Genomic DNA, 8,495 nt, shown 5'->3' on the forward strand with positions numbered 1-8,495 from the left:
TAATTAATTATTTAAAAATCATACAATGTGATTTTCTGATTACCTCCACCAAGGAGGTTATGTTTTCAGTCGCGTCCATTTGTTTGTTGGTTGGTTGGCTGGTTTGTTAGCAGGATTACTCAAAAAATCCTCAATGGATTTCAATGAAATTTTTACCAGGGGTATATCTTGGCCTAACTTAGAAGTCATTAAATTTTGGTAATGATCCTGATCCAGTAATTTTTTAATGGATTCTTTATCATTGAAGGATAGGGTCATTTTCAACATTTTTGCATCTAACTTCATGAAGACGGGTCACAAATGTTGAACAAAAATTAAGACACAACAATAATTTAGCATTTGTTTCTCCTCATTGAATAAACTTGTTAGAAAAAAAACTTGTGTAGTTCATGCAGTTTCTCTTTATGAATGAATATAAATAAGTTTATTCAGCACGCACATGAACAAAATACCAACATAAACTCTTACTAACACAACAAATAAAAAAACAAAAGAAAATACAACAATAACTCAAACAATTTCCCAAATTGGGTGCGGCCGAAAGGGCATGGGCTGAAGCAAAAGCTTATAAACGCCCACCCCGTACACCAGTTACTATACACAGTTAAATACACTCAAAACGAGATAATCAGAAAATAACATAACTGAACATAATTATTAGTATTTATAAAAATGTATAAATACATTTGTTTAAGATCTAAGGGTATAACCCTCTGGGGCTGACGCCGTTGTATATGACGGCTGAGTCCAAGCTTTACTAAATTATAAATAACTTTTTAATATGAGATAGAAACGTACTTTTTTTGCTGAAAAGTTGACTCCGCGGACTTTCGAGCCACCATCCACCATCTTTGTACTCCTCATAGAAGCTGTGTGATGACGTGAGCAATGCGAGTGTCCAATTGGAATTGGGTCACTGTCACATGGTTTTCCAAAATCCAGTCGTAGGGTAGATTCACCTCACATGACACACCAGATTGTTTTTAGGAGTGATGTGTTGCTAGTTTATTATAGTCCGCTGTGTGTTTTGAAAAAATCTGTGTGGAAAGTAATTTCCGCTTTACTTTTTCTTTTCTTACTTCTGATTGTAAACCTTTATTACACTTATAAAACACAACTATCAAATCAAATCAAATCAAATCAATTTTATTTATATAGCACCAAATCACAACAAACAGTTGCCCCAAGGCGCTTTATATTGTAAGGCAAAAGCCATACAATAATTACAGAAAAACCCAACGGTCAAAACGACCCCCTGTGAGCAAGCACTTGGTGACAGTGGGAAGGAAAAACTCCCTTTTAACAGGAAGAAACCTCCAGCAGAACCAGGCTCAGGGAGGAACAGTCGTCTGCTGGGACTGGTTGGGGCTGAGGGGAGAGAATCAGGAAAAAGACATGCTGTGGAAGAGAGCAGAGATCAATCACTAATGATTAAATGCAGAGTGGTGCATACAGAGCAAAAAGAGAAAGAAACACTCAGTGCATTGATGGGAACCCCCCAACAGTCTAAGTCTATAGCAGCATAACTAAGGGATGGTTCAGGGTCACCTGATCCAGCCCTAACTATAAGCTTTAGCAAAAAGGAAAGTTTTAAGCCTAATCTTAAAAGTAGAGAGGCTGTCTGTCTCCCTGATCCGAATTGGGAGCTGGTCCCACAGGAGAGGAGCCTGAAAGCTGAAGGCTCTGCCTCCCATTCTACTCTTAAAAACCCTAGGAACTACAAGTAAGCCTGCAGTCTGAGAGCGAAGCGATTTATTGGGGTGATATGGTACTATGAGGTCCCTAAGATAAGATGGGACCTGATTATTCAAAACCTTATAAGTAAGAAGAAGAATTTTAAATTCTATTCTAGAATTAACAGGAAGCCAATGAAGAGAGGCCAATATGGGTGAAATATGCTCTCTCCTTCTAGTCCCCGTCAGTACTCTAGCTGCAGAATTTTGAATTAACTGAAGGCTTTTCAGGGAACTTTTAGGACAACCTGATGATAATGAATTACAATAGTCCAGCCTAGAGGAAATAAATGCATGAATTAGTTTTTTCAGCATCACTCTGAGACAAGACCTTTCTAATTTTAGAGATATTGCACAAATGCAAAAAAGCAGTCCTATATATTTGCTTAATATATGCATTGAAGGACATATCCTGATCAAAAATGACTCCAAGATTTCTCCCAGTATTACTAGAGGTCAGGGTAATGCCATCCAGTGTAAAGATCTGGTTATACACCATGTTTCTAAGATTTGTGGGACCAAGTACAATAACTTCAATTTTATCTGAATTTAAAAGCAGGAAATTAGAGGTCATCCATGTCTTTATGTCTGTAAGACATTCCTGCAGTTTAACTAATTGGTGTGTGTCCTCTGGCTTCATGGATAGATAAAGCTGGGTATCATCTGCGTAACAATGAAAATTTAAGCAATGCTTTCTAATAATATTGCCTAAGGGAAGCATGTATAAAGTGAATAAAATTGGTCCTAGCACAGAACCTTGTGGAACTCCATAATTAGCCTTAGTCTGTGAAGAAGACTCCCCATTTACATGAACAAATTGTAATCTATTAGATAAATATGATTCAAACCACTGCAGCGCAGTGCCTTTAATACCTATGGCATGCTCTAATCTCTGTAAGAACATTTTATGGTCAACATTATCAAAAGCAGCACTGAGGTCTAACAGGACAAGCACAGAGATCAGTCCATTGTCTGAGGTCATAAGAAGATCATTTGTAACCTTTACTAATGCTGTTTCTGTACTATGATGAATTCTAAAACCTGACTGAAACTCTTCAAATAGACCATTCCTCTGCAGATGATCAGTTAGCTGTTTTACAACTACCCTTTCAAGAATTTTTGAGAGAAAAGGAAGGTTGGAGATTGGCCTATAATTACCTAAGATAGCTGGGTCAAGTGATGGCTTTTTAAGTAATGGTTTAATTACTGACACCTTAAAAGCCTGTGGTACATAGCCAACTAATAAAGATAGATTCCTCATATTTAAGATCAAAGCATTAATTAATGGTAGGGCTTCCTTTAGCAGCCTGGTAGGAATGGGGTCTAGTAGACATGTTGATGGTTTGGAGGAAGTAACTAATGGAAATAACTCAGACAGAACAATCGGAGAGAAAGAGTCTAACCAAATACCAGCATTACTGAAAGCAGCCAAAGATAACGATATGTCTTTGGGATGGTTATGAGTAATTTTTTCTCTAATAGTTAAAATTTTATTAGCAAAGAAAGTCATGAAGTCATTACTAGTTAAAGTTAAAGGAATACTCGTCTCAATAGAGCTCTGACTCATTGTCAACCTGGCTACAGTGCTGAAAAGAAACCTGGGGTTGTTCTTATTTTCTTCAATTAGTGATGAGTAGTAAGATGTCCTAGCTTTACAGAGGGCTTTTTTTATAGAGCAACAGACTCTTTTTCCAGGCTAAGTGAAGATCTTCTAAATTAGTGAGATGCCATTTCCTCTCCAACTTACGGGTTATCTGCTTTAAGCTACGAGTTTGTGAGTTATACCATGGAGTCAGGCACTTCTGATTTAAGGCTGTCTTTTTCAGAGGAGCTGCAGCATCCAAAGTTGTGCTCAATGAGGATGTAAAACTATTGACAAGATAATCTATCTCACTCACAGAGTTTAGGTAGCTACTCTGCACTGTGTTGGTATATGGCATTGGAGAACATAACAAAGAAGGAATCATATCCTTAAACCTAGTTACAGCACTTTCAGAAAGACTTCTACTGTAATGAAACTTATTCCCCACTGCTGGGTAGTCCATTAAAGTAAATGTAAATGTTATTAAGAAATGATCAAACAGAAGAGGGTTTTCAGGGAATACTGTTAATGCTTGCCACGGAGCCCAGTCGAGCACAGCCTGAAAAGGTAACGTGGACTTTCCATCTCCACCCTGTGGGCTCACCACATGCAGGGGGAACTGCTGGTGTCAGGTGCACTGTCCCATGGGTGGCAGTGAAAGTCAAGGGCCTCGACAGACCAGACCCGGGCAGCAGGGGCTAGCTCTGGGGGTGTGGAACATCACCTCACTGTGGGGGAAGGGGCCGGAGCTTGTTTGAGAGGTGGAGTGATACCAGTTAGATCTGGTGGGCCTCACTTCTACACACAGCCTCAGCTCCAGAACCATTCTCCTTGATAGGGGTTGCAACCTTATTCTTCTCTGGAGTTGCCCAGGGTGTGAGGTACCAGGCAGGTGTGGGGATAATTATGGGTCCCCGGCTGAGCGCTGCTACGTTACCCCAGTACACGAGAGGGTTGCCTCCCTGCACGTTCAGGTGGTGGGGGCAGAAATCTCTGACTGTTATTTGTGCATATGCATTTTGGAGTATTCGGCTTTCTTGGAGTCCCTGAATGGAGTCCTGTTTGGGGCTCCACTGGCGGACCCCATTGTTCTGCTGGGGGACTTCAATGCACACGTGGACAATGACAGAGACACCTGGATAGGTGCGACTGGGAGGAACAGCCTCCCCGATCTAAACCAGAATGGTCGTTTGTTATTGGACTTCTGTGCTCGTCACTGACTGTCCATAGCGAAAACCATGTTCAAACATAAGGATGCTCATGACTGTGCCTGGTACCAGAGCACCCTAGGCCAAAGATTGATGATCAACATTCGGGTGAAGAGAGAGGCAGAGCTGTCAACTGATCACCATCTGATGGTGAGTGGGATCACAGGGTGGGGGAGGACTTTGGAGAGACCTGGTAAGCCCAAATGGATGGGGAGGGGTGAATTGGGAACGTCTGGAGGGGCCCATTATCCACCAGATGTTCAACTCACACTTCCGGCAGAGTGCTCAGGGAAGCCATCCAACTAAAGAAGGAGTCCTTCTGGGTTATGTTATCTTGTAAGACTCCAGAGGCAGTTGCAAGGTACCGACAGGCCTGAAGGACAGCAGACTCTGCTGTGGGGGAGGCAAAGCAGCTGGTGTGGGAGGAGTTTGGAGCAACCATGGAGAAGGACCTTCGGTCGGCACCAAGGTGCCTCTGGCGGACCATGAGGCACCTCAGGAGGAGAAAATGGGGAACCATCCAAGCTGTCTACAGTAAGGATGGGACTCTGTTGATCTCAACCAGTGTTGCCACAGTTACTTTGAAAAAGTAATCCAATTACTGATTACTGATTACTCCTTGAAAAAGTAACTTAGTTACTTTACTGATTACTCAATTGTAAAAGTAACTAAGTTAGATTACTAGTTACTTTTTTAGTTACTTTTCCCAGCTGCCGACAACAACCCTCTGCCACCTCAACATGACAATGATACCTGTTTTGCCAAAACTTACTTTATAGTCACCCTTTCTTGACTTCAATGAAAATAAATACTTGTTTTATAAAAAGTAAAATAAAGACCTCTTTCTTGACCTCATATTTAACTGTTGACAGCACTGTAACAGTAAAACTTGCAATTTCGAACCTACATTGTTTATAAATGTAACTATTAAATTCATTCTAGCATTTTTCTAACATTTAAATTCTCTCTAAATATTTTACTTGTCGAAATTAATATTATTTTAAGTAGTATTAGTAGTTGTAGTAAAAAAAGGCTTCAAAACTGGACCTTTAATCTAGGGGTGTTGTGAGGGGGGCACATCCCTCCCCCACGCCCCCATTCCATCTGGATTCGCCCCTACTTTGGCGTTTGAGCACAAAGAATGGATAACATTTATTTATGCAGAAAACGTGACCAGATTTACAGGTAAGAAAGTTTTATTGTGTTTTCACATCATGTGGTCCTCAGAAAGAGAGTTTAGGTGCATTTGAGTGGAAAATAGTGTTAGTTGTTGACGAGTCGCGGAGGATCAGCTGTTTTAACGTGCAGATACGGAGCGGCTCAGCTCAGCTCTAAATAAAGGAGGAAAAAAAGTATAAAAATGTCTTTGTAAAGCTCAGTGCAGGTGTGCTGATCACCGCGCTTTAAGAGGTGAGGACGAGTCGAGCAGCTGCAAAAAACCGCGGATGAAAAGCTCACAGCTCACTTAAAGTGGGCAGTTCAGTCGAACCCCGCCCCCCTGCCCACGGACCAAGTTTAATGCTGCTATCGACCCACAATGAAAAATAATAGTAATGCACAGTGACATGAAGAAGTAACTTTAATCTGATTACTGATTTGGAAAGATTAACGCGTTAGATTACTCGTTACTAAAAAAAGTGGTCAGATTAGAGTAACGCGTTACCGGCATCACTGATCTCAACTGAGGATGTAATCTGGTGCTGGAAGGAACAGTTTGTGGAACAGGCCAGACCAGATCATCAGACCAGAGCGCACTCTATAGTAGGGGCAGAGCTGGAAGCTGATGGAGGATTTTCATCAATTTCCCTGGTGGAAGGCACTGAGGTCGTCAAACAAGGCCGCAGCGGCAAGGACCCACGGGTTGATGAGATCCATCCAGAAATGCTGAAGGCTGAGGGTGTGGAGGGATTGTCTTAGATGAGATGTCTCTTCAACATTGCGTTGAGGTCTGGGACAATGCCTAAGGAGTGGCAAACTGGGGTGGTGATCCCCATATTTTAAAAAAGGGGACCAGAGAGTGTGTACCAACTACAAGGGCATCACACTACTCAGGCTCCCTGGTAAAGTCTCCTCCAGGGTGCTCGGGATCCCCCAGTCAGAGGTGGTCAATGTTGCAAAGGAAAGGGAAATCTGGGGTCCTCTGCTGGAGTTTTGCAACCGTGACCCAAACCCAGAAAAGCAGTTGAAGATGAGCGATGATGAGTGAGTCTGCCATAGTAACCATTTTGTTTGACACAATCATTTCAGCAGTACACATAGGATCCTCCAGAAAGCCATAGCAATAAAGACATTCAGTTAACTACTTTGATCTCTCATTAACATCAAGGTCTCACACCCATATAGAAATACTGGAAACACTCATGCCCTAAATACATGGATCTTTGCTCGCTTGCAAAGGTATCAGCCAGACTATTCCAGTCAGTGAATGGCAAGTACATGGTAATGACTGCTGTAAAAAATGAACCTTTGGAGAACAGTGTAATGTTCAGACATATAGTTATGCCCAAGTAGTTGCTGTCATTTAGGTGATCACACTATGATTTTCAGAGAACAAATCCAGTCTTCCATACTCGCAGATGATACCTGGCTGCCAAATTCCAAGATTGCTTCCAATGCCAGTAGAACAGCCTTTCAACCTGCATGGAGGAGGGCAGCTATGATGCCACAGAGCCCTGCATCTTTCCCTGTCATTTATTGTTTCACCACCTCTGCAATCTCAATGAATTTTCATGGTTCACCACAGAGCTGGAGACCAGTCAGGAGTACCCTGGACATTTTCAAAATCCTAGCAGTATGGTGAGCCAGCCAAGTGGGGCACTACACTAGAATCAATTGCCATGTCATATGTCAGGATGGAAAAGCAGTCTCAGGCGGCATGTTTAGGTCACAGTTTCCCTGGAGGTGTGGGTGCGAATCCCACTTCTGACAAACGTAATGAGTAGTAACATGTAGACGCAGCAGCTCTGTGCTCTTACTTTCAGTGCTTTGTTTTATTGTTTGTTTTGTACATCCTAATCATTTTAGCAACTTTCTGTCCAGCTAACACCACCTACAGTCGACATGAGCTGTTAAAAATTAGAATTAAAGCTTAACAGTTAAAAAAAACATTTGTGTAGTCTGAAAGCAAAGATTTTAGTGCCTACCTGTTACATGTTTTGTAGCAGACAGACAGCTACGAGTGGTACAGCTCTATCCTCTGCAGGTAGAGGAGAGCTGACTACCAGACAGAAAGAAAGAGGGAGGGGGGAAGATAATTTCTCTTCAAATGATACAGACTTGCAGGCATATCACACAAGTCATGCACAGGCAGACAGTTTTGACTTGTGGTTACATTTTTAAACATTTTTTTTGCACAAGTTACTGAAATTATTGTCACCTCTGTCATTTTACAAAGTGACAATATAAGCTATGTTTTAGTTTTAAAGTAATGTACTAATTTTGAAGGTTTTAGCATTTAGACACACATGCTGCAGTGCATTACAGGTAAATTAGTTTCCTGACAAGTGGCTGGTTGGTCGGTAACACACAACTTACTGAAATGTGTGGTGGGTTTTACAAATAAATCTGTATTTGTAAATATGTCATTTTTTCATTTGTAAAAAAAAAAAGCAATTTGAAAACTGTGAAAATTTGGTTTGTTAAGTGGATTCAGCACTTTTAGCGAATGTGTGGCAGCAACTGTATTCACACTGCCATGAACAGCATTTGCACATTACAGCTGGTGTTGTACTCATGCCCGTGTTGATTGTGAAAATTTCTTTCAGCCCTCCTTAAGTTGTCAGGTATGGTGCAGGATTAATGACAGCCATTCTTCCAAAGTAGTGGACCCAACTGGTTGTAGCACATTTACATGTGCTTGATTATCATCTTCATACTGATGTGGATATCCTGTCTTGACCACATACCCAAAAAAGGTTTGTTCTGAACAAGTGACAAGGGACAGATTCAGTGAGTAACTTTCTTTTAGCACTG

This window comes from Thalassophryne amazonica, chromosome 1, assembly GCF_902500255.1.
Source record: "Thalassophryne amazonica chromosome 1, fThaAma1.1, whole genome shotgun sequence".
NCBI lineage: Eukaryota > Metazoa > Chordata > Actinopteri > Batrachoidiformes > Batrachoididae > Thalassophryne > Thalassophryne amazonica.